This window comes from Saimiri boliviensis, chromosome 12, assembly GCF_048565385.1.
Source record: "Saimiri boliviensis isolate mSaiBol1 chromosome 12, mSaiBol1.pri, whole genome shotgun sequence".
Taxonomy (NCBI): Eukaryota; Metazoa; Chordata; class Mammalia; order Primates; family Cebidae; genus Saimiri; species Saimiri boliviensis.
In genome coordinates this window covers 40,397,704-40,423,504 of record NC_133460.1, presented here as the reverse complement: position 1 = coordinate 40,423,504, position 25,801 = coordinate 40,397,704, and the positions used below count along the sequence as shown (strand labels likewise).

At 35.9% G+C, this 25,801-nt stretch overlaps 1 protein-coding gene and 1 non-coding gene across 4 annotated transcripts in view; one reads left to right on the top strand and one right to left on the bottom strand.

Moving 5' to 3' along the window:
- The window catches only part of ANK3 (ankyrin 3), a 698,348-nt gene that overhangs the window by 1,604 nt on the left and 670,943 nt on the right, over positions 1–25,801 (top strand). The window lies entirely within an intron of this gene.
- LOC120367509 (U4 spliceosomal RNA) lies at positions 12,037–12,177 on the bottom strand. The gene has a single exon (XR_005581880.1). It is a non-coding gene; the product is annotated as a U4 spliceosomal RNA (small nuclear RNA).

The following is a 25,801-nucleotide window of genomic DNA, read 5'->3' as shown; positions in this document are numbered from 1 at the left end:
TCGCTTATGTTTGCATGTGCATAGAATGGCTAGGGCAGGGTTCCTGAGAAACAACAGTTGTCCCGGGAAGGGGGTTGGGGAGCAAATGAGACGGTGAGGAGGGAGACTTATCTTTCACATACCTTTTAGGCCTTTTTTTTTTTTTAAATCCTGGGGGCTTGCTTTACCGATTTTTTCAAAAGAATAAATACTACGTGTTTTAAAAGTGAGGCACATTAGAATCGTCTTGAAAACAAAAGTTCACTTAGTTTTATGTAGAATCGCCCTTGAAACACAAATCTTGCCCATGTCATGTTTTTCCTTTAGTCGTCATCTCTAAAAATCCTCAAGGAATCAAGGAGAAGTCTTTAAAAGAAGACTCTGAAGTTTTGAACAAGTCAGTTGCTGATTTTGATTTTGCTTGTTTGAGAGTGCGGCTTGTCTAGTTTTGAAAGAGTTCACTTTCTCTTCTTAATAAAACCATAGAGGAGTCATTCTGGGGTTATACAGGCCCCTGTTCCAGGAAGGTAGGCTAGGGTAGGTAGGCTTTAGAGGGAGACAGGCTCAGAGTAGACACAGATTGCTGCTTTGGCAGTTTAGGCAGCCTTATAATCTGCTGACCTGGACTGAAACCGGCGCATGTTTAAGGAAGCAAATTTCTGTATTGAAAGTGAATGTAAAGTTAAAACTACAGTTCCAAAACAAAAAATGAGGCAAAACAACCGTTTGATTATCTCCAAATTGGCTGCTAACATCCAGAGAGCCAACTTCTCTTAGTTCTCAAATCAGTGGAAGATAAGTAAGTGAGTTGTGAATTTGGACTGTAGACTGTTATTAATGATGGTTCTCAGTGTTCTTTTTGTTAAGGCATGAATAAATATGTTTCATAATCTACACAGTGATGTGTAGGCTCCATAGCAGATCTTGTAGTTCAAGATCCTTCGGACCATGAAAAGGTCAGTGGTGTGTTTTGGAATCCAAGGAAACAGTGTGGATTCTGAATCTGTTTGCATTTTTGTGTAGTTATATTGGTACTGTGGTTTTCCTTTTTTCATTACTTATTTTTTTTTTCTTTTTACAGTGTTTATGAGTTTAAAGAAAGTGAGTGTCTTTAACTCTAGAATAATATTGATAATTGAGAAGAATGTAATTGTTACGGACTCTTAGCAGTTTTTCTTAGGTTAATCTCCAATTAGTTGCTTCTCTATTTAAAGTTATTCATTTTTATGCACAAAATGTCTGATATTTTTGTAGAGCATGTTATTGTAATTATATGGAACCTGTATAATCCAAATTGGAGATTATATAAAATTCTAGCCTATGTAAGTGGGGTTTTTACCTTTTTGAATGAAGTAAATACCTGACGCTGATGAGTCCAACTATCTAACACTTTTAAACAAGTTTCATTCTGAGTTAGAACACATGATGAATTTTAATTGGAATGTTTAGCCTTGATAGAACTTCCCCAAACTCACATTATTAAAGTTTATCCTTCTGGAAAGATCAAGGTTACTAAAGATCTAATCAGATCTGAAGTAACTTTTCTCTATATGTATTGACTGGGCTGTTGTCCACATAACTATATCCTTGGGTCTTGCAAATGTAAATGCCAGTCAGATGCAGCTTAATGTTAAGGTACCTGGAACAATAGGGCCATTTAGTTGTAATAATTTTAATCCAGTGTCAACATATGAAAATAGCTTAAACATTTTCAATTGCCTTCTATCCATGACACAATTTTAAAAGTTGATTTGATATGATGTACTTTCTCTTAGACATGTGTTTTGAGTACTAGAAGCTCAGTTGTTGTTAGATATAATTTGAAAGTTCTATTCAAGCAGGCCTGGTAATTTATGCCTATAATCCCAGAACATTGAGAGGCCAAGGTGGGAGGATCACTTGAGCCCAGGAGTTCGAGACCAGCCCTGGCAACATGGTGAGACCCTGTGTCTACAGAAAATAAACAAATTAGTGGGACATGGTGGCAAGTGCTTGTAGTCCCAGCTACTCTGGAGGCAGAGGCAGGGGGATCGCTTGAGCACAGGAGGTTAAGGCTGCAGTAAGCGATGGTCATGCCACTGCACTCCAGCCTGGGTGACAGGTTGAAGTACAGTGGAGTGAGACCCTGTCTCAAACCAACAACAAAAAACTACCACCAACAAAAGCGCTTTTAGCATTAAGTTTAGTGTGTGTTTGAGGACCATCCATCTTTTTTCCTGATTGGACTGTAAAAGATGTAACGTTTCCAAAATCTACATTCATGGTTGAAATATACCCTGTACACTTGTCTCAGCATGCTTGAAGGTGGACAAACAAAATCTTCCAAAGGGGTTGTCCATTCACAAAGACATAGATTTTCTCAGGAACTAACCAGATTCCTGTTTGACCAGGGGAGTGAGATCAGTGGTACCAAAATAAAAGCAATTTGTTGATATTTTATGGAAATTACTCCTGCATTTTCTCTCTTGAGAAGGTTTTATATGGATCAATTACCAAGTGTCATATGGTGTGATGGGCAAGAAGAAAGCAATCACATGAAAGTTATGTGTTTTCAGTTCTGAGTAGATGGTAGTGTTTTCCCAGAAGAAACTGGCTCTGGTTTTTGATGTATATTAATAATCTGAGGTTAAATGATGTAATGTTTGGAGTTAGAGCTTTAAAATATGAAATACATTATTTTGGTGTTTTTTTGATCAGATGATGCTTTGGCACTGTCATTTGCAGATGGTAAGAGAAGGGAAGTAATGAAAAATGGCCCTAACATATATTTTGGACCTGGCCTGGGAAGGGAAAGTGACAGAAATGAAGTTAGTTTGAATGCCATTGTTGAATTAAGTTATGTGTTGCTAAATTGGAAAGACTGTTCTCCTAAGTGTTTTGAAGATAACTATGGTGATTAATTGGTAGCTGTTATGTCATCTAGCTTCATTTCTGGGCTGGGCTACTTCTCTGCGGATGCCAAGGCTTCAGGCTAAGTATCTACTCTACATATGTAGGGCCTCTCTTTCCCCTACTTTTTTCATGTTATGATGCTTCATAGGGAATCTAGCAAAAGCAGCTCTGTGACTGCAGTATTGCTCATTAGCATCAAACATAAGGCTTGATACACATGAAGGCCAATTAATGTTTGTTAAATTAAGCATCTAAAAATGATGAGGACCTGATAATTCAGATTTAGTAGGAGCTTCAATTATTTAAACAACACATACTTTTGAGCTTTTAGGTACGCAATGAGAGCATGGTTTTTACTGTTAAGTAAAAAGAAGTATGCAGTCCAACTAGATGAAGAAAACATATGCATCTTGAAAATATAACTGCATTGTCTGATAATAATAACCATGATTTATTATGCCTCTCACAGTAGATGTACTTCACAATAAGCTAGGGGTTAAGTATTGTTACCATCTCCCACCCCAGGCATTTTACATATGATGAAATGGACCTTCAGGAAGAGTATGCAAGTTCTAATGTAGTAACCTGAAACTTGATTAGAACCTTTGTCTGGTAACTGATGGAGAGAGCAATGATAGTAAAACCAGGAGTCAAGGAATAAAGTCCCCATTCTCAACTAACTAGTTCTGTAGCCTCAGAAATGTGTCACCTCCTGGGCTTCCATTTCTTCACTAGACCAAGGCGAGAGTTAGATAAAGTATTTGTAAGGTTTATTCCAGCTAAAACAGTCTATGATTAAAAAAAATTAACTGCTAAAAGAGTTATAGACAATCAGTAATAAAGTGATACATTTTCTTGTTTCTAGGGCATATTTTTTCTCCTCACATTGGCATTCCTAATGTTAGGATAATTTTCCAAATGTTGGGAACTTTTACATTTACTGTATTTTAAAAAATGATTTCTTTTACCCTGAAAATCTGATTTTCAAGCAATTGTGCTTTCTACTATTGATGGCATCTTAGATGACAAGAAATTTGTTAGTTCCAACAGGAAGTGACAAGATGACATCTCAGTGAGTTTGGGCTGGTAATTGAACACTCATCAAAGAAAAAGAACTTGAGTGCAGAAGAATAGGGACATTTCTCATTGTAGGTGGAGAACAATTGAGAATAACGACTTGACCTCTGTAGGTCTTTGAGGTTTTCTTTCTTTTTTAAACAAGTTGAGATATTATCAGTGGTATGCTGGTAAAATGGATCTAGAAAAAAAAAAAAAAAGCTCTGATTTGTAGCATTTGCCTATTCCTGCTTCTATCGTGGTTGATGTCAAGTTACCAACAGGAGATGAACATGGAGCTGGAAAGAGCAGCACAGAATTTGTAAGCACACCACTTACATGCAGTGAGATGCACAGAGGTCATTTTCAGTTGAATGAACAGTTTGTTTTTTCCAATTTATATGACACCAAGTATCAGGCACACATGGGGAAGCACAGATAAATAACTAGTTCTTACTTTTCATAATGTTATTGTTTAGCAGACTGCTTCCGTGAACTTTTAAGTAGAGAAAGGACTCTTGCACTGAGAATAGTCGATTAGGTCTCTCTTTTCCCACTGAGAACAAAATAAATACCAAGTAGATCCTTAAATACCTAGATTAGATCTGAGAGAATTGAGGTCTGTAGCTGGCTTATTTGATGTTAGAATGATGGATTATGATTTTTAAGACCATGTTTCTAAGGCTGTCCTGCATAATAGATTCTTGTTCGGCTTGTGTACGTGTTGGTTATGTGTGCATATCTAATTATCACCTTTATTGAGGTATAATTCACATACAAGAAAATTCACGATATCTAAGTGTACAATTTGTTGAATTTTGACAGGTCTCATACCATATCACAATAGAATATTTTTACCAAGCTAAGAATTTACTTGGGTTATTTTCCAGTTAAACTCCCAGCCCTCTGGGAGACTGCCATTCTGATCTTTCACTGTAGATAAGTTTTGCCTATATATATATTTTTGTGTGCCTAGCTTCTTTGAGCATAATGTTTTTCATATTAATTTATGTTGTTTTAGGTATTAGTAGATTCTTCTTTTTTATTGCTAAGTAGTATTTCATTATATGAATACGCCACAGTTTGTACATTCACCAGACATTTGAGTTGTTTTCAACTTTTGACTATGACGAATAAAGATGCTAAGAAATTTTTTTTGCAAAAATCTTTTCCCTTTCTTTTCTTGGGTGTGCTATGTAAATACTGAAGACAAAATTGTAGGATCCAAGGTTAACATATATTTAACTCTATAAGAAAATATTCATGTCTTACCTCACACCTCTAGGGAATGAAAGAGTATAGATCAGAATGGTAGGGTAGATGAAAACCCATTGGGGAAAGTATTCCTTTGGTGTTTACTTAATTTGAGAATTTAAAGAAATGCAATTGTAACTATTGATGAAATGTAAATTTTGAAAAAAGACATTGATGTTAATTAAGACTTTATAAGCTTGTAAAAGAAAGTATAGAGAAGGAAAACAAGTTTTTAAAAACAGTTTTATTGTGATATAATTTATATACCACAGAATTCACCCATCTAAAGTGTACAATTCAGTGAATTTTAGTGTATTTACAGAGTTGTACAACCACCACCACAGACTAATTTAGACAATTTCTATCATTCTCAAATAGGAAGTACCCATTTACAGTAAAAAACAAACAAACAAACAAAAACAAAACCATGGTTTTAGAGTTAGAAGAGCTATGTTTTAGTCTGAGTTTTACTGGTATAGCAACTGCGTGACCTTGGTAAACAAAATCTCAGCCTCCACATCTTTCAAATGGAGATGAAGTAGCTCTTTTACAATGTTTTTATAAGGATTATAACTAATGCACATGGAGCACTTGGTACATAATGAATATTAAATAGATGATAGTGTTTATTGTTGAACCTCGAGTGCATCTTTGTACTTTCTGTGACATTTGGTTTATATCCTTCTGTCTGCCTCTGCTGCAAATATTTTTGAACATATCTTTTTGGCAGAAATTAGATGGAGTGGAAAGGAGAAACCTGGACTTTAAGGAGCTGGAGTTTTCTGTCTGTATGATTTAATTGCTTGACTTGACAAATTCCTTACCTGTGTCTATTTTGTTATATGAAGAATTAAAGTCATTACATCCACCTCATGGGATTAAGTGTTTGAGAGAAGCTGTGTGATATGCTGATACAATAGATGCTTAATAAATAGGAGCTGTTCTGTGATACCAGGAGCTACCATCTGTGAAGTCATTATATTTATGTACAAAATTCAAGACATACATGGATAATTTGGATGTGTACTGTGTGCATATTTGCTGTACAATTTTTTATATTTTAGGATTAGTAGAGGACCATGTACATAGTTCTTAATATTTGATGAAATAAAGGCATAGATGAGTAAACGAAGAAAAATTATTTTCCCCATTCTGTTTCAATTTCCCCATGTTTGGGTATCCAGGAGAAAGTTTCATTTTTCAAGCTTTAGGCTCATTCACTTATCTCCTCTCTTTTTGGGGCTGGGATGGGGGGGATGATAGTTAGAAACTTTCATTATAAGAACAAAAATAACAAGGCTAACTGCTTTTACCTTTGTAAGCAGCTATTTCTGTATTTTAAAAAGTACTCTCATGTTATGTCTTTGCATTCATGTCTCACAACAACCATATCAGGTAATTGAGGTAGAGAGTCTCATTTTATTGAAAAGGAAAGAAAAGTGAGGTTCTGGGCTCGACTTGTTCCTGGTCCTTGTGGAGTTAATCAGCATAATAGCGAAGCCAAATTAGAGAAAGAGGGAATAAATAGGAAGCCTTGTGTGTGCTGGTGGAAGCACAGACAGGGGCTGCTGTTCTGGGAAACAATCTGGCATTACTTAAGCAAATTGACTAGTTATCTACTCTGTGAACCAGCAATTCCATTCCTACAGGTGGACACAGGAATGTGTGCCAGAGGTCCCCAAGAGGACATGTCCAAGGTTGTTTACTTCTGTTATTAGTGGTGGAGGGGAACGGGAGGTAACTGAGCGAGCATTGCTGGGGGGAGAGGAAAAATGGCAGGTGCAGGTCATGGAGTTGACTGTGGCCATAGATGCAAAGGATTAGATAAACAAAAGCAACTCAAATGTACTTTAAGAATATAGTGCTTGGTGAAAAGGTAAGAGTGTGAAATATGAACATTAAATCCTTTATGTGAATTTCAAATGCATAAACCCAGCACAGTGCACATTTTTAAAGAGTACATACAAAAAGATTCTCCTTAAACACATTAGAATGGCTGCCTCGGTGGGACCCAGAGCACTGGAGTGGGCTATGGAGATAAAAAGGAATAAAGAAAGAAAGAAAATAATGACAATGTGCCATGAACCAGAAAGTATAGTTAACTCAACCCTCTGGATGGTGAAGTTAAACAAAACTGAACAATACATTGTTATTTGATACAGCTTGAGTTCCTTTTATTGTGATTAACTCGGTTACCACAAGGCTTAACCAAAGAGCATTTATCATTATATGGGATGGATGTTCCAAGTGAAATACAATTTGGATTGGTTTCTAAAGTTTCAAGTGAAATTTCAGAGTAAGATCTTCTTCCTTTTAAAATGTTTACAAGAGAATATGCTTGATTTAGTGTGATTTAAAAATTAAGTTCCTTGTTAATTTTGCATTTTGGATAATAGAGACAGATGTGTCATATGGTACTATCAGTTTTTACAGAATTAGAATGCAATATACTAAATATTTAACTCTAAAATGATACTCAAAGCATTATATCTTTATCATACTTCATGGATTTAGAAGGTACTCAGTATCCTATGGTACCTAAAAATATTTTGCTCTGTGTATCCTTAAAGGATTTTGATATGTAAATTTTGGGGAGAGGGCAGATATATCACATTCTATTGTAATACTTGTTTTTCAAGTTAACTTTGAAGTATAATAGATCACCATTTTGTGGTGGAGTGGACTGAAAACAATACAGATTTACTAGGTGCAGTTCTGGAGGCCAGACATCCACCATAGGTCAGCAGGGCTGTGCTCTTTCTGGAGGCTCTAGAGGAAAATCCATTTCTTTACCTTATTCCACTCCTAGAGGCTGCCTGTGTTTCTTGGCTCTTGGCCCCCCATCACTGACCCCAGCTTGGGTCATCACATCAATCAGAGTGCTTTTCAATTTACCTTCTCTTTCTACTCACTATTTGTAATTCTGAAATGACAGTTATAAAAAATGGTTATAATTATGGTTTATATATGATGTACATTTTTGTAAAATCAGCTATCCCTGTTGTTTAAAAAAATGGGCCCTACGTAATGGCACATGCCTGTAATCCCAGCTACTTGGGAGGCTGAGGCAGGAGAATTGCTTGAACCCGGGAGGTGGAGGTTGTGGTGAGTCGAGATCATGCCATTGCACTCCAGCCTGGGCAACAAGAGTGAAACTCTGTCTCAGAAAAAAGTGGGGGAGGCGGGGGCCCTAATGGTTAAAAGTTCAACTCAAGATGATCAGCCTTTGAGTATTTACCCATTGCTACTGAGGAGGTGTTGCTGGTATTCAGTAGGAGAACTCTGCTGAGTCAAGAAGGTCACCCAATTATTTTAATGGTAGGTGTAGAAGCTGGAGAAAAACTGATAACATCTTTGACCCTAGAGTCCACCTGTTGGTGCGTGGCATTCAGGTGAGAGTTTCAGGTTTATCTGTAAAATGCAGGGAAAGGCCGAGCTCTTGTGTGAGAGTCTGATCTACACTAACACTTTGCTGTGTAAGTGTGCCTCTTATAAATGCCAATGAAATGTTGACAACATATAATGAATTTTGATGCTGTGTTTTGGTTTTCTTCACACTGAAATGAAATACTCTGAAAAGGAAGGTGTTGTGATCTTGAGAAGGGATACAAAGAATGTCCAGAGTGCAAGTGGTATAAACTAGATTCAAGAGTGTGATTCCGAATTGCTCTGCCATTTAGTTTCCACATCTGCAGCCTGGGAATAATAATTCCTACTTCCTCTCAAGTCATAAGGATCAAATTGTATGATTAGAAAATTCAAATTGCTTAGTGCTATGTGAAAATATTGATATGAGATATTTTTAATGTACTCTTTAAAAAATGTGCTGCTCATTTCAATATAATAGCTTTACCATTGAAGTAATTTAGTGTGTGTTAGTTTTTGTGTTGCTATAAAGGAATATTTGAGACTGGGTAATTTATAAAGAAAATAGGTTTATTAGTTGGCTCCTGGTTCTACAGGCTCATGTTCTACAGGCTGTACAGGAAGCATGGTGTTGGCATCTGCTCCTGGTGAGGCATCAAGAAGCTTCCAGTAATGCTGAAGGCAAAGACAGGCATGTCACATGGTGAGAGAGGGAACAAGGGAGAGAAGGGGAAAGTCCCAAACTCTTTTAAACAACCAGGTCTCCCATGAACTCACTCATCACCAAGGGGATGGTATTAAGCCATTCATAAGGAATCTGCCCCATGATCCAAATACCTCCCTCCAGGCCCCACCTCCAATGTTGGGGATTATATTACAACATGAAATTTGGAGGGAACAGACATCCAAACCACATCCTTTAGCGTCTTGGCAAATATGATAAATAATGGCAAATACTGTCTCAATGATAAGTAAACACTTTAAAATTTGACATCTGAAAAGATTTGTGATTTTTAGCCTCTCTTTGAGGTTTTTGGCAATTAATTTTTTTAAAATTTTTAATTTTGGTGGGGACAAGATCTCATTTTGTTGCCCAGGGTGGAGTGCAGTGGTGTGATCATAGCTCGCTGCAGTCTCCATCTCCTGGGCTCAAACAATCCACTGGCCTCAGTCTCATGAGCAGCTGGCACTACAGGTATATGCTGCCACACCTGGCTGGCAATTTTAAATTTTATTAATCATCAGGTATGCCAGAAAACTGTGCTTTCAGGCTGGGTGCAGTGGCTCAATCCTGTAATCCCAGCACTTTGTGAGGCTGAGGTGGGCGGATCACAAGGTCAGGAGTTTGAGACCAGCCTGGACAACATGGTCAAACCTCATCTTTACTAAAAATACAAAAAAATTAGCCAGGTGTCGTGGTGCACGCCTGTAGTTCCAGCCACTTAGGAGGTGAGGCAGGAGAATTACTTGAACCTGGGAGGCGGAGGTTGCAGTGAGCTGAGATTACACCACTGCACTCCAGCTTGGGCAACAGAGCAAGACTACTCCGTCTCAAAAAAAAAAAAAAAAAAAAAAAAGGAAAGAAAAGAAAAGAAAACTGTGCCTTCTTGGGTACTGAATCCAACAGAACATGTGCATAAGCAATAATTAAAATCTTTTTGCAGCCCTATCCTTCATTTTGCAGAGTCTGGTTAGATTAAAATCTGCTATGAGGCGTAAGGGGTATGAAATTGCATGGTTTAGGTTCGTGTGGATGTCCACTTAAGTCTCTATCAATGTGTGCAACAGATCAAGCAGAAATTATTCAAATGTTTGAAAAATCAGTGTAATGAACTGCTGTCTGAATTGGGACATTTGGGTTCAGCCTATCATTCAAAACATATATACACTTGACAAAATCACTTCTGCAGAGTTTCCTCCTAACTGGTAAGATTTCAACCAGTTTAAAGATTCTCCATGCTTTGAGATTTGAACTATGATGAAGGTACCAATGAAAAGTAGTACATGCTATTTTGCAAAACCTCCACTGAACTAATTTTAAGCTGTAGGTTTAACCAGAAATTGATGAAGACTCTGCAGGAATGGGTAAATACTTTAATGTGCATTTACGTGGATTCTTGAAGCAGCTTTTATCTGTTAGTGATCATTGTCTGCCCAAATTAGAAATCTGAGTCACTCCCTGTCTCATGGAATGAAGTACAAATTGTTTCAATACTATCCCATAAATGCCCATTGAATCCAATCCTCTCTCCAACCCTATGCCACTGCTTTCGTTCTGGACTTTATCATTTTTCACTTGGGCCATTTGAGCAACTGCTTAAAAGTTCTCCTTGTTTCTACCTTGTCTTTAAATAGACAGCTAGTCTCACCATTTATCTGTACAAAACAAAGATATGATGACATTCCTCTGTTTAAAAACCTTTTATGATTACCCATTATAAATAGAATAAAGTCAAAACATCTTAGGGGGGTTGCACAGAATATCTTTTGCCATCTTGACCCAATACATACAGTTTACCATTTTACTCTTTATTTTTGTGAGACATTTGATCCTTTGACCATGCTATACTTATTTTTTCAACCTTTCTTTACATGCACTCTGCCTTTGCATTTTTCCATGTCTTCATACAAGTCTTCTCTCTGCTGATTTGTGCCATTCTCATTTTTCTTTTCCTGGCAAATCTCGCTTCAAGACAAGACAAGCGCAAGAGCTCAAGTACTCCTCTTCTGGGCAACTTTCATGGTCTTCTGCAGATGGTGTCAGTCAGTCTATCTTCTATAGTGTTGTAGTACTTCATGTACATTCTGCGGTCATGGCATTTATCACAGTTTATTGGAACTATTTATTTACAGTTTCTTTCCCAACTAACTGGACAAACGGACTCCTAGAGGCTATTTTTACTAATTGGACATTTTTGTGTCTGCTTACCCACATCTAGGATCTAGCACATCTGGTGCTCAGTTGATGGCTGTTAAACAAAAAGATGCTTGGTTGGATGGTATTTACTAACATGGTCTCCTGTAGGACAGTGTTAAGGTCACTTTGACCTTCAAAAATCTTCAAAAGGGCTGGGCTTGGTGTCCCATGCCTGTAATCCCAGCACTTTTGGAGGCTGAGGCAAGCAGATTGCTTGAGCTCAGGAGGTGGAGAGCAGCCTAGGCAATGTGGCAAAACCCCGTCTCTACAAAGAATACAAAAATTAGCAGGGTGTAGTGGTGTGCACCCGTGGTCCCTGCTACTCAGGAGGCTGAGGTGGGAGAATTGCTTGAGCCCAAGAGATGGAGGCTCTATTGAGCTGTGATTTGTGATCACATCATTGCATTCTGGCCTGGGTGACAGAGCAAGACCCCATCTGAAAACAAATAAAAAACCTTCAAAATACTTACATTTAAATCAGATATAGATATATGATAAGATTTTAGAAATGTGTTAGAAATCTGGCAAGACTATACATTTATAATATAATTACTTTTTCTAAAAAAATTCAGTCTCCATAGAGACTGTCAAAAATTGCCAATGCCAACTATATTTCAAGTCATCATGGTGGGGTATTGGGAAAAGTTTTCAATTAGCAATAATCGCACCTCGGATAAACCTCATTGGCTACGATACTGCCACTGTGCAAAGTTTAACATAATTGCTTTTAATTTTAAGACCTGCAGTTACTTTTGCACCAACCTAATAGTATTTTCTGTTTCTATATTTTTGGAAGCTTTGACCCTGCAACAATTTTCTGCTAAATAACATAGGTTAGTGGATTTTACAGTAGTTGTGTGACAAGGGTAACTGAATTCATTTCTGAAAGGCTCATTTCTTCATCTTTGAATAGGGTGTATATCTCATAGGGTTGTTGAGAGAATTAAATAGGATCCTTCATGGAAAGCACTTATCACATTGTCTCGCACATAGCTACCATCTTATGAGCATCTACTGCTAAAACTGAGTTTTACTATGTGTGTAATACCTGTGCTAATATGTGTTAATAATATGCATTTCTACTGTGTATTCTTGTAAGGAAGGGACAGTTCTCATAAATTCTCTGTTGCAAAAGAATACAGGTTCTTTTGCTTAAACTTCCTTCTCTTATCTCATCCTCTTATAATAAAATGATGGGAATTTGTTCAATATTTTTCTTTAAAGTGATCTTAAAAATATTGATTATTGATATAATCAGTTGATGTTAAAATGAAGCCAATCTCTCTTCTACTTGTTTATGATAGATAGCAGCTGGAGTCTATGAAGATTACAGTGATCTCATGCACAAAGCAAACAGTGCCATAATGTGCTTACCGCACCAAAATCAATGCCATATATTTTTTATTGGTTTATAAAACTTATAGCCAAGTAATATAGCAAGTTGCATCATAATTTAAGTCACAAGAAAGGTTAAGAAAATATTTATAATAATGTGACAAGATATTATATCTCTAGTATGCAAAGAACTTGTACATATTTCCAAGAAAAGGACAAAGCACCGAGAGGAAAAATGACTATGGGGTATGAATAGACACCTCACAGAAGAAGGAAAGCAACTGGCTAATAAATGTGTAAAAATACATTAAATTAACAAGTCATAAAAGATGAAAATGACTAATTTTCATTTGATAGCATTTTATTTTTCAGATTGGCAGAAATAAAAAATCTTTACAATGTTGAGTATATGGACACTTCCGATTATTGCTGATTTGAGCATCAATTCATACAACTTTTTTGGTGGAAAGCATAGGCAAATGATTAATCTGTTAAAATAAAAATATGCTTACTGTTTGCCACAGCAACTCACTTTGGGGAACTTCTGCAATTGATATAAAAATATTAATATGTAAGGATATATTAATATTTATAAGGATGTTTATTACAGCAGCGTTTGTAAAACAAAAAGACCAGAAACAAACCAAATTTACCTTCATGGGACTGGTTGAATATATTTATGGTTTCTTTATTATATGGAAAGTGATAATTTAAAAGTGAGTTAGAGCTACAAATAGTAAAATGAAAGGATGTATGTTGTTCACTGTTAGACAGAAAAGCAAGTTAACGAGCAGTGAGTATTGCATAATACTAGTTTAAAAACCAAAAAAAAAGTCAAAAAAAAAGTCATAATATTTGTCTGAATTAAGATTGTTCATGGATTTGGTTGTTTCAGAGAAGGAACTTTTGAGGGGAGGAAAATTTATTAGCTTTTCTTTCTGCTGTATAGTTTGATACATTAAAAGATGCGTGTGTTTTGTAATAAATCCAATAAAGCAAAAAAAAAAAAATCAAGAAAAGAAAAATTAGGGTGAAGGAAAAGCAGAGAGCAGTTTTTCTCTTGGACATGTTTTCCTTGCATAAATCTTGTGTACTAACATTTGTTATGCATTTGGTCTTGTGAGTGCTCCTTATTCACATAGTCACAGAATCTCATTCTCTAAAATGGCTTGGTTTCCCTCTGAATGGGATGGCCATTAAAAAATTTTTTTGAAGTAAAATAAAATGGCTTGGCAATTGTGCTTGTGGAATATTTCTCATAGCTAGTTAAGGTTTTTTGTGATGTATACCATCCTACTGTTTAGAAATTATATTTGGAACTGAGCTGGAGCATATCATTTTTGTTCAGATTGTTGGTAGTACAATCATGTTTTTATAGAGTAGAATTAAGGATGCTTTTTTCCCCCCTTCTATGTTTTATGCCCAAAAGTAAATAGCCCTGTCCTCATCCCTTTTAATTTCAGGTAAGTAAATTCCTTGCATCATTGACTCCTCTCATTTTAAATTATTACTTTGCCTGTAAAGTTTAAATGTTTTAAAATAATGTTTTTTTGTTACTAAATGAAGATTGAATATGGACATCTTAACTCTCAACTTTTTCCTTTTTAACATTGATGAAGGCTGGGCACAGTGGTTCATGCCTGTAATCCCACCAGTTTGGGAGGCCACAGCCGGAGGATCACTTGAGCCCAGGAGTTTGAGACCAGCCTGGGCAACATGGCAAGACCTTGTCTCTACTAAAAGTAAAAAAAGTTAGCCGGGCGTAGTGGCATGCACCTGTAGTTCTAGCTATTGAGGAGGCAGAGGTGGGAGGATCACTTGCGCCCAGGAGGCGGAGGCTGCAGTGAGCTGTGAACGTGCCACTGCATTCTAGCCTTGTTGACAAATTTTTTTTCTTAAATTGCCTAAAAAAAGGCCTAAAAATTAAAAAAAAAATTGAGTATGAGATTGTAAGAGAAAATAGAGAATAATCCATGACTTGAGTGGAAGATTGAGACTTACTTTCTTGGCTAGAGTTTCATGAAAAAATTTCCTACACGTTTTTGTTTTCCCCTAAGCAGGTTTTCTTAAGAGAGTTCAAGAAAGTTAATTTTTTGAAAATTAATTCTATACTGAGAATGGCATTTAAAAATTTTTCTTGGATTTTGATGTTAAAATACAATTTTTATGAGATATAGTATTAATGATTCTTGATAGAAATTATTTTCACATAATATTCATATCTGGTAATTGATACACAAGAAAAACTTGAATGTGTGAATATGTATCACATGTAGCGACAGTGTATTAGCTTTCAGTTGAGAGCATGACATTTCTAACTGACCACCTGAAAGGTATCTGCTTGAAACACATTTTCTAGTGTTGAAGCTAGATTTACCTTAATTTGTACATACACATTCTAATTTTTTGTACAAGGGAGAGTCTTTCATTAAGGAATAGAGCCAAGATGATTTGGTCAACATGGTCCTTAAGTTTCAAACCTTTGATCTTCAGATTAGAACCTTAATGGTTTTGGCCAAAAGCCATTGTAAAGTTGAATTAAAAAAGAAAAAGAAAGATCATAAGAACAAAAATCATAACATTCATGGTAGAATAGAGTTGCAAATATACAAAACCTACCATTTAAGAATAAATTTCATCAATAGTCAATATCTCTACTGTAGTATCTGAAATAACTTTTATATTGGCTTTAGAAAGAAATACAAAGTCTCCAGAAGTTACTCCTCTTGCCATGACCCAAATATACCCTCTTCCCTGTCTTTCCCTTATCTACCCAGGAAAGGTCTTATGTACTTTACGCTCATTCTTTGAATTCACTTCTTCGGTAAAACCTTGGATTTGTGTTTCCCTCTCCACCAGATATTGCGTGTGTGTGTGTATATGTGTGTATTTTCATAGCTTGTGTTCCTTTATGCATTGTTCCTTTAATTTATCTGACAGTGACACACCTCTTTGTGCCAGGCATTCTGCAGGGTACTTGATTTACAATGGTAAATCAAATACTGTGTTTGTTTTCACAGACTTCACAATGTGATTTTACACACACACACACACACACACACACACACATATGTTTGTTTATGTAAATATATATAATATATTTTGTACCAAATTAAAAAAATTGTAGGCTTTATTTTCTAGAGCAGTTTTAGGTTTATGGAAAAATGGAGTAGAAAGTGTGGAGTGTTCCCATATATTCCACCTCCCCTAACCCCACACATGGTTTCCCCTGTTAATAAAATCTTGTGTAGAGTGATACATTTATTAAAATTGATAAAGAATATTGATACATGATTATTAACCAAAATTCATAGTTTACATTAGTGTTCACCTTTTCTGTTGTACAGTTCTATGAATTTTGACAAATGTATGATGTTTATATTCTTTGTTACAGTGTTAGATGCTGAATAGTTTCACTGCCCTAAAAATCTCCTGTGCCCCACTTAATTATCCCTCCCTCTGCCCGCAAATCCCTGGAAACTATGTTTCCCAGACTTGTCTCAAACTCTAGGGGCTCAAGCAATCAGCCTCAGCTTCTTGAGTAGCTTGTAGATATAATGCTCCTCTTTATCTGATGTTTTTCCTTGCTCTGAAATCAGCATTTTAAGAAATTAATATAGCTACTCAGCTTTTATTTGATTTCGTTAGCATGGTATATCTTGTCCATCCTTTTAATTTATTTGTTTCTTTATATTTAAGGTGAGTTTCTTATAGACAACATATAATTAGGTGTTCTTTTAAAAATTCATTCTAATGATCTCTGTCTTTTAATTTGTGCATTTAAACCTTCATTTTTAAAGTATTTATATAGTTGTGTTAATATCTACCATATTTTTCACTGTTTTGTATTTGGTGCCCTTATTCTCTGTTTCTTCTCTGGTATTGAGCACTTTATATGATTCTGTTTTCTCTCTAAGCATATAAATAGTATTCTTTAAAACATATTTTGGTGGTTTCCCTAGAGCTTGCATTAACAACCAATCCAAGTTTAGTTTCAAGTAATACTTATACCATACCAGTATGTGAATAATACAAGTGCCTTGTAACAGAAGCTATTCACTTCCTCCCTTCCATCTCTTATAATATTGCTGTCATTCATTTGACTTATCCTGCAGAATGTCTAAATTATTGGTAAATTGACAGATCCAGAAGGATAAGCTATAATCACTGAATTACAAGCTATATTACCAAACTATAATAACTAAGTACCTTGTTACTGTTATTATTATTTTAGATGTTGGGCTGGGAGGTCTTGCTGTGTTGCCCAGGCTGGCCTTGAATTCCTAGGCTCAGGCAATCCTCCCACCTCGGCTTCCTGAATAGCTGGAGCTACAGGCATATATGCCACTGTGCCTGGCTTACTATTATTGTATGGCAGGTCTTCTGGTGACATATTCCTCCAATTTTTGTCTGGAAAAGTCTTTATTTCTCTTCTATTTTAAAGAATAATTTTCTTGGAAGTGAAACTATATGTTGATGGGTTTATTGTTTCAACACTTTATTTCATGCCACTGTCGTGCTTGTGTGCATGGTTTCTGAAGAGAAATTTAATGTAGTTATTATCCATGTTACTTTCTTAGGTAAGGTGTTTCTTTCCTATGGTTTCTTCCAAAGTTTTTCTGTTTACCTTTGATTTTCTGCAATTTAAATATGATATGTCTAGATGAAATATTTTTGGTATTTATTCTGCTGGCATTCCCTGAAATTCCTGAATCTGTAGTTTGGTGCCTGTCATTAAATTTGGAAAAAATTTGGCCATTATTTCTTCAAATATTTCTTCTGTCCCTTTCTCTCTTTCTTCTCCTGGCATTACCATTATGTATTTACTACACCTATTGTAATTGTCTCAGACTTTTTGAATATTCAATTTCTTTTTTAAAAATATTTTTTTTCTTTTTGTATTTTATTTTGAGAGGTTTCTACTGACATCTTGAAACAACTCACTAATTCTTTCCTCAGCTGTGTCCAGTCTGCAACTGAGCCCATTAAAGGCATTCTTCATATCTGTTACAGTGTTTTTATTTTTAACATTTCCGTTTGATTCTCAGAGTTTACATCTCTCTGCTTACATTACCGATCTATTTTGTATGGTGTTCACTTTTCCAATTACAACATGTAATTATTATTTTAGATGTCACCTTGACTAGGCCAAGGGAGGCTCAACTAGCTACTTAAACATTATTCTGGTGTTTGTTTGTCAGAGTGTTTCTGGAAGACATTAGCATTTAAATTGGTAGACCTAGTAAAGTAGCTGTCCCTCCTCAGTGTGGGTGGACATCATCCAATCTGTTGAGGGCTTGAATAGAACAAAAAGGCAGAGGAAGGTTGAATTTGCTTTCTGCTAGACTAGTTGAGCCAGAACATCAACCCTCCCCTGCCCTCAACATACCTGGTTTTCAGGCCTTCAAACTTGGACTGGAATCTGCGCCATTGGCTCTCTGGCCTTTGAACTACACCACTGTTTTTTCTGGGTCTCCAGCTTGCTGATGGTACATTGTGGATCTTCTCAGCTTCCATAAATGTATGAGTTAATTCTTTTTTTTTTTTTTTTTTGAGACGGAGTTTCGCTCTTGTTACCCAGGCTGGAGTGCAATGGTGCGATCTCGGCTCACCGCAACCTCCGCCTCCTGGATTCAGGCAATTCTCCTGCCTCAGCCTCCTGAGTAGCTGAGATTACAGGCATGTGCCATCATGCCCAGATAATTTTTTGTATTTTTAGTAGAGACGGGTTTCACCATGTTGATCAGGATGGTCTTGATTTCTTGACCTCGTGATCCACCTGCCTCCCAAAGTGTTGGGATTACAGGCGTGAGCCGAGTTAATTCCTTGTAATAAACCATTATATAGTGACCCTTGAACAACATGGGTTTAAATTGTGTGGGTCCTCTTACATGTGTCTTGTTTTAAAAAATATATTGGAAAAGATTTTTGAGATTTGCAACAATTTGAAAAAACTCACAGATGAACCATGTAGTGTAGAAATACTGAAAAAATTAAGAAAAAGATATGTCATGAATGCATAAAATATGTGTGAATACTGGTTTATCATTTACTATCATACAATATAGATAATTCTATTATAAAAAGTTAAAATTTATCAAAACTTAGAAACACAGACCATTCATGGTACCACTTACAGTTGAGAGAAATATAAACAACTGTAAAGATGCCGTATTAAATCCTAACTCCATAAAATTTCCTATATTATATACTGTACTACTATAATAATTTTATAGTCACCTCCTGTTGCTATTGTGGTGAGCTCAAGTGTTGAGCAGCTGCTTCAAAATGTGATGTTAAACATCTCCGTGTGAGCAGTTCATCTCTCCAGTAAATTGTGTATTGCAGTAAAAAGTGCTCTCTTACAGTTCTTATGTATTTTTCATCCTTGCTAGTGCAATACTGTAAACCTTGAGTAACACTATGGGATCCATACAAAGGACCACTAGTGATGCTGGAAGTGCTCCCAAGAAGCAGAAAAGAGTCACATCATTAAAAGAAAAAGTCGAGTTGCTTGATACGTACCTTAGATGGAGGACTACAGTTGTGACAGCCTATCATTTCAGACAGATGATTCATCTTAGAACAGATGATGTAAACTTCTATTGACAAATACAGTTTAGAACTATAAATATATTTTCTCTTCCTTATGATTTTCTTTCTTTTTTATTTTTTTTAGATGGTCTTACTCTGTTGGCCAGGCTGGGGTATAGTGGCACAATCACAACTCACTGCATCTTCAACCTCTTGGGCTCAGGCAATCCTCCCACCTCAGCCTCCTGAGTAACTGGGACCACAGGCATGTGCCACCTTGTCTGACTAATTTTTGTTTTTATTTTTGTAGAGACAGGGTTTTGTCCTGTTGACCAGGCTGGTCTCAAACTCCTGGGCTCAAGGGATCCTCCTGCTTCAGCTTCCCAAAGTGTTGGGACTATAGACGTGAGCCACTGCACCTGGTCATGATTTTCTTAATAACATTTTCTTTCCTCTATCTTATTGTAAAAATGTAGTACATAATACATGTAACATACACAATATATTATGTTTATTTATTTATAACTCTTTATGTTGTTGGTAAGGCTTCTAGTCAACAGTAATCTAGTGGTAACTAAGTGTTTGGGGAATCAAACTTTTGTACAAATTTGTAGTTGCTCAGGGGTTGGTGCCCTAGCCTAATCTCCATGTTGTTCAAGGGTAAACTATGTATAGATATAGATATAGTCTATTGGTTCTGTTTCTCTGGAGAAGTTTAAGACAGAGCCCTTAGTATATACATCATTCTTGCTTAAAATTTCCAGTCTAATAATTCCAACATCTCTGTCATATCTAAGTCTGGTTCTGATGCTTCATATGGCTTTTCAAACTGTTTTTGGCCTTTTAGCATTCTTTGCAAGTTGTTTTTTTTTTTTTTTTTTTTTAATAGCCCGACACAATGAATTGTGTACAAGGAACTGAAATCAATAGACTTTATTGTGAGGTTTTGTGTTTATCTTGCTAGAAATCAGGTTGTGTTTATTGTTTGATGTAGCTTTGGTGTGGCGGGCTACAATATTCTACTGTGTCTGTTTTTGTCTCTCCTGTTGCCTTGGAGTTCTTAGAGACTCTTTCTTAAATAGAGTTTGAGACTTGCACTTCCTTCAGGTGTAATTTCCTTTTATTACATAGAAGCCCGATTGACTGGGTCTCACTCAGTCTTTTAATGTGCCTGTGCTCCTGAGCTGTGACCTTCACAAGTGCTTCTCAGTCTTCCTTTTCCTCCTTAGGTGAGACAGAAGTGTCAGGGAGTGCTGGAATTGGGTATTTCTTTTCCCTCAGGTGGGTCAGGATCTGGTAAATCCCAAGTCAGTTATGCTCTGGCAAATCAGATTCTTTTGAGGCAACACTTTATTAAGGAAAACACAATGTTCCGGATATATTTCAAAATGGCTACTTTTCACTTTCCCCTGCTGAACTTGTGAGAGTGGTTTTCTTCTTTCTGCTCTGAGAACTTTATGGGGCTCTTGGAGGTAAAAATCTCTACCTTTTGAAATTCAACTCATTCTTCAGGGCTTATCTCACATGTGTTCCCCCCTGTGAGGTTCTGTTTTGACCATTTCTTCTCATGAATTTTGTTTTCTCACCTTTGGTGTTGTACCTCTGACATCCCCAAAATATGGAATGCATTGAATTACATTTGGCTTTTGTGTTTTGACTTGAAGAGAGGATTTCTTTGTAGGTAGGCAGGATTGTCTAACTGTAATAGCAGCAAAAAAAACTTTGAAGACAAATGGAAAATTAAACTGTGGTAGATTACTGGAATTCTGGACTTGACTAATGTTTGCGTGTCTTAGCAAGGTTAGATAAATATGATAATGAGATAGTCAAGTGGGAAGGGCTCCCTGGCAGAACCTCTGACAACCTGCACACTGCGAGGCATGCACACAGGATGGGAATTTCATGTCCTTTGCAGTGGGGAGGAGCCTGGCCTCTCCTGTCCCTGGGTGTGGTATGTGGGATTCAATCTGTGAGGCAGGAAGGGCACTAGCAGGATTCTAGCTTTGCAGAATGTCCCTGTTTCCCTTTATTTCCTCTTTTGCCCAATAAATCTTGTTTTTCCTCACTCTTCAAATTGTCTGCAAGCCTAATTCTTTGTGGTTCTGTGACAAGGACCTTGTCTTTAGCTGAAATAAGGAAAGGTCCTGAAACAATAAAACTTCTGGAATGGAGTTTTTTTTTTTTTTTTTTTTTTTTTTTTTTTTTTTTTTAAAGAAAATAAAACACCAACAAAACATACAAATTGCTAGCTTAAAAAAAACTCATAATATGTACAGAAATTACTTCAAAATCAACTTGAATTTTTAAAAAATTGGCATTTTAAATTCTATAATCATGTCTAAGTGTATCAGAACTGTATTTTGCGAAGTTTCAGGAAAACTTTCTATGCTGGTCCAAGTCAGAGTATCTGTAATTCTGCCACATTCTATTAATTATTATAGTGTTTTCTCCTGATGATTTTAGATTTAAAGCATTTTATCAAGCTTAGAATTGAGGCTCGAATTTTACATACCTGCTCCATGCTTGTATTTGTATTAATTCAAGCAGGGTAAACAATCTCTTAACTCGATTGAAATGTGACAACTACGGTTTTAAAGTGAGTGGTTAAAATGTCATATTTTGATGTAAGGTTTCATATTGACTTTTGAGGATTCAATTGAATCCTCAAAAAATTGAATGATTTTATGTAGCTTGTTAATAATTTCATATTAGGACTTCTGTAATGTAAAATTAGATTTTATGTGATCCAAATAATTCATGATAGTGATTTTTGACTATAAGATTAGGGTTAGATTGTGGGTTTTTAAAAAATTATTTTTTGGCAAAAAAATGAACTCCTAGAATGTATAGTAAAGGAATATTTACATATAAACATACATTTATATATTATTATTGGGTTTGAAACATTAGCATGTTTATAGGAACACACATATATACAATATTAATTTGCTTTGGTTTCAAATATGTAGTCAAATTATGTCCAAAGTATGCCAGGGAATGTAAAGTTCAAACTAATTTACAAACCTGAACTTATTGTGCTTTAATTATTTATTATGTGTTCTACAGGTTGTTTGACTTGACTTTGTTAATTGTCTAATAAACCTGAACAATTTGTCTACTGGACACAATAATAGTAATTGTGGCCATCTTGAGAATAATGAAAGCCATAGAAAAAGACAATCTTACTACTCACAAACACCTAAAGATTTATTATATGAACATTATTCCTACTATACTCTAAAATATGAAGGAGAGATGTAAGAGTTAAAGAAAGAGGAAAGAAACATGAAAAGCAGCTCAACAGTCAAAGACAAGTTTATTTTGGAGAATATACCTGAGAGGGCCTTCTGGCTGATTTCAGTCAGGAGCATTCTCTCTTACAGACTAAGAGTGTTTATTGGTGAGGGAGCTCATCACAGGCTTGGAATGCTTCTGTTTGGGAAAGTTTATGGTGGGGTTTAAATGTCTTGGTCAGAAGGTAGGTTATTTTGAGGCTGACATCTCTCCAACTGGGAGGGAGGTTATCTTGGGGCTGGCATGTCTCTGGTCAGTTTATATTATGGTTGGAATGTTTCTGGTCAGAGAGATCATTAGTGGTTTATAGTCATGCTGACCTTAGCCATTAGGTTGATACCCTTTGGATTTAGATGTTTTTTGATCAAGGGGAACTTTAGAATGGTGGTTCTTGTCCAAGATGGCAGTGCTTCTGCACAGTGTCAAGAGAGAATCAGAAAATAACCTTTAGTAGGTTGGGTGCAGTGGCTCATGCCAGCACTTTGGGATGCCAAGGGGAGCTGATTACTTGAGCCCAGGAGTTTGAGACCAGCCTGGGATACATGGCAAAACTCGGTCTCTACAAAAAACATAAAAATTAGCCAGGCATGATCGTATATGCCTGTGGTCCCAGCCACCCAGGAGGCAGGATTACCTGAGCATGGGTGGTTGAGGGTGCAGTGAGCCATGACTGTGCCACTGCACTCAGTGGCGATGACAGTGAAACTTTGTCTCCAAAAAAAAGAGAACCTCTAGTAGAAAACAAAACTGGGAATGTATAATGATACCAGAGGTTAAATCATTATGGTCCATAATAGCACTGGTGGTAGCTTTTCCTTGTAATAGATGGGCTTGTACAGATGCTGCTTGCTTAAAGAGAGGTTTTAGTGTTTTTTGTACATTCATATTTTGTTTGGGAGAGGGGAGGAAAACACATCTATGCCATTATCTAAGCTTTAAGTAAGGAAACGTCATAAATTTTAGAGACACTTGAGTGTTATGGTAAATTAAGGACATAGACTTTGGAACCAGTACTTGAGTTAGTTTCATGTAATTTAGAGCTGTTTTCCTATATGCTAAATTTTCTATATCCTAAATTAGGAATAATAATATTATAACCATTTCATAGGATACCCATGGGAATTGAAGTTTAAAAAGAAACTATTTTAGGGAAAGAATTCTCACTTAACTCAGAAAAGACACTAGAGTTACAGTCTTGTAAAAATCTAACTTGATTAAACTCTGAGAAATCTCAGCCTTTAATAATGAATAAATAAGCATCAAAAATAATATCTGTCAAACAATGATATTCATAGCAGATTTTAAAAGTGAGTAATTCATTTTTAGCTTTTCTAGGAAAGCTATTTTTTGTTTCTGAATAGGTTAATTGGCTTTGATTTTTCTAATAAAGATTAAAAGCCTGAGCTTTAAAAATGTTTCATTTTACCACTGAAGAATCTTTAAATGAAGATTCTATTGATTCATTTAGAGAACGATAGATACCACCTGTGATCTAGTTCTAACTTTAAAACATGGTTATTTTTCAGTTGTTTGCACCTAACTTGGAGTGCTAGGATGTATATTAATAAAATATGTGTAATTGTCCCACGATGATAGCACTGTATTGTTTAAAGAAAATTACTGGCTAACTCCCAGCTGAATTAAAATGAATTTGAAATCGGAGTGGAACATTAACTGTCTGATGCATCTGGATTCTCCTTTCATTCACATTCATTTCCTAGAATGACCTTTGTACTTCCTCTTTGTAGAGTTTCTTTGTTGGAAAAGGTTAGGAGGACAACGTTATTAAAATTCTTTTTTTTTTTTTTTAACTTCACCCCGTTATCTATTGCTTTTTCTGGGGTTATTTTTTCCCTCTGGGTTTCAGTATGAAGGCCTTTTACTCTAAAAGCTCTATTTCTCAGATACTTTTTTGTATAATTACACTAAACTTCATTCAGAATTTAGGCATATGTTGATTGCTGCTATTTATGCAAGCTCAATATTCAATCTGGATTGATTAAAATGTATTATAGGTCTGATGTTTATTTCAGCTGGTATTAAATTGAGATAGTGTAAAAGGAGAAATAAAACTGATAGTGATGGGAAATGATTAAAAAACACTGTACTTGACATTACCTACTATAGTGACTTCAAAGCTTCTTGGAGGTTTAACAGCCTATTGTTTGATTTTGATACCACATCTGCATTATTAAGCTTATACTTATCTGACAATGTGCAATTAACTTTTGTAGCAGCAATAGGATGTAAGGATTGAGAGCATAGTCTCTCCATGTGGTGTGGGCTTCTCACAGTGTGGCAGCTGGGCTCCAAAAAATAATGGCCTAAGAGCAAGTATTTCGAGCAATTCAGGTGGAAATGGCAGGGCTTCTTATGACCTGGCTCAAGAAGTCACACAATATCAGTTCCACCACATCCTATACTGATCAAAAGCCAGTGTTAAGGTCAGCCCCAATTCAAGAAAAGGGGTTCGAATAAGGGCATGAACACCTGGAGGTGTTCATTGGAACGCTGTCTTTGAAGACTAACTATTACACATATGGAACTACTCATCACTAAATTCAAAACAGGGGTTACCTTTGGGGAGGGCAGGGAGAAGTGCAGAGGGTGAAATACAATTGAGGAAACATTGTGTTTTTTATATATGCTGTACTAGGTGGTAGACACATAGCTGTTGGTTCTATTACGCTTTTTTGGTATTTTTGAAATATTTCATCATTTTCTTCTCTCCTTAAGTGTATATTTCCTTCCCATTCCTTTATGGAATTACATCTTAATAAAATATGTTTGTATACTTAATTTAAAAAAATTGATCTTTATATCAGACTTCTTGGTAATAAATATGTATATAAATTAAAAATAATTGTTTAAAAATTTTCTTGACCAAAGGCTTTAAATGCTGACTTTTTTTATTGCTTTCAAGTTCCTATTATAATTATTAATAGCATAAAGTCTATACAAGTAGCACAAATATATTAAAAGCTTTGATTATTATTATTACATGTTTTTAAAAAGTAAAATTTTATTGGAAATGCATTTCTTAACGAGGTGGGTGAGACTTTTTACATGTCTTCTTCTTGGAATATTAGTTACTTGAATAAAACAGGGTTCAACAATTCTTTTTCTGTTTGTTTTTATTGCTATAATCTTAAGAAGCCTAGATCACATGCACAA